Genomic DNA, 1616 nt, shown 5'->3' with positions numbered 1-1616 from the left:
AATCAATAAACAAAGAGGTAGGGCAACAAAAAGGGCACCCCAGGGTCTATGAAAACAAGGAATAATCAGCAAAACCAGGGGCACCCTTTGGAGGCAACAGTACGGGAACATTGAAACAAACACAAAAAATAAAAAACCCTACAACTCTTAAACAAAAGCAAACTACTGGAGATAGCAAACGGATACCTAAAAAGCGCACATCTTCCTAAAATAGGAGCAGCAGGGGTAAAGGAAATCACAAACTTTGATAAAAAACAAAAGACGCAATCTTTCCAGAAAGGTTCAACCTTCTCAAAGCAAACTCAATAAAGATCAAAACTTTGCATGAAAAAGACAGACATGCAACAGTAAAAGCATACATAAAGATGACTATCGAGGCATAAAAAGGAAAAAGAATACCAACCTGCGGAGAAAAAGGAACAAGCACGAGAGAAGGCTCAGATAGAAATGCCGACAATCCACACCAACGAACGCTCTTAAGCAAAGAAGGTGTGGAGCTTGGGGGCGTGAAAACAGAAAGGCCAGATGAACAAAATATTTAGCAAACAATGAACGAAGAAGTAAAAGGGAAGAAGAAACTGAAAGTGAGAGTAAAACCTCTTTTTTAATTTCAAAATGAAATATAAAAGAGGGAAAAGAAGAAACGGCAAAAGGAAATTAAATGAGCCTTTAAAGCCCTCGCACATTCCCAAGAAAGCGCAACGCACGCTACAATTAAAGAAAGAAAGAAACGCTTTGCATTCAAGAAGAAGCAATCCTAACAGGAGTTATACAAGGGATCAACCAAAAGTGAATGTTCGAGCACGACTTCCTCAAAGGGGTCGAAGTCTAAAGACACGACCTCAAGGGAAAGATCGAACTCGAGCAGGGGCACTATTCATACCCTGGGTTGAGCTGCTTCATCCTGGTTGGACGACGTCAAAACAACCGACCTCTTGTAAAGGTTGGTCGTCACCGACCTCTCCCTAAAGAGGTCGGCCAAATCCCCATAAAGTCCCAAGTAGGCCCAGATAAAAGGACGCAGCCCACTCTAAAGGCGGCTGGCCTGAAAGATAAAGTGACTTCGCTCAAAGATAAGATAAGATAACTAACTTATCTCCAGAAAGGTCACTCCACGCTACTATAAATACACTGGAGCACCCAAGTATAATTCATACTCTGATTCTACACAACAAAACCAGCTTAAAGCCCTAACTTAAGCATCGGAATCTCTTGCAAGTACCACCACCCTCCGGTGATCAAGGATCCGCAACATTTCGAGACTCAGCAAGTCGGACTCGACAGCTCTGACCACAATAGCAGATCTCCTCCGAGATTGACCTTCAGTTTCAGGTAACCCTCGGAACACTACCCATCTATGGGACAACCTAGCTTCCATCACCATCCCACTCTCATCAACCTCTCTCACGAGGAGCATAAATTTCAAGCCCTCATCCAAGAACAGCGGGAATTTCAAAGAAAACAAGATGATTGCATGGCAACTCTTGCCGAAGTCTTGTCCCGTCTAACACCTCCTCATTCCACCCCTAACACCCTTGCTCCTTCACAACTTGGGACGCCTAGTGATCCACACCTGCCGCCTCCATCAACTTTAAAGTCTAGCATTGATGCTATAA

Source organism: Arachis hypogaea, chromosome 11 (genome assembly GCF_003086295.3).
Source record: "Arachis hypogaea cultivar Tifrunner chromosome 11, arahy.Tifrunner.gnm2.J5K5, whole genome shotgun sequence".
Taxonomy (NCBI): Eukaryota; Viridiplantae; Streptophyta; class Magnoliopsida; order Fabales; family Fabaceae; genus Arachis; species Arachis hypogaea.
This window is presented reverse-complemented; position numbering follows the sequence as displayed.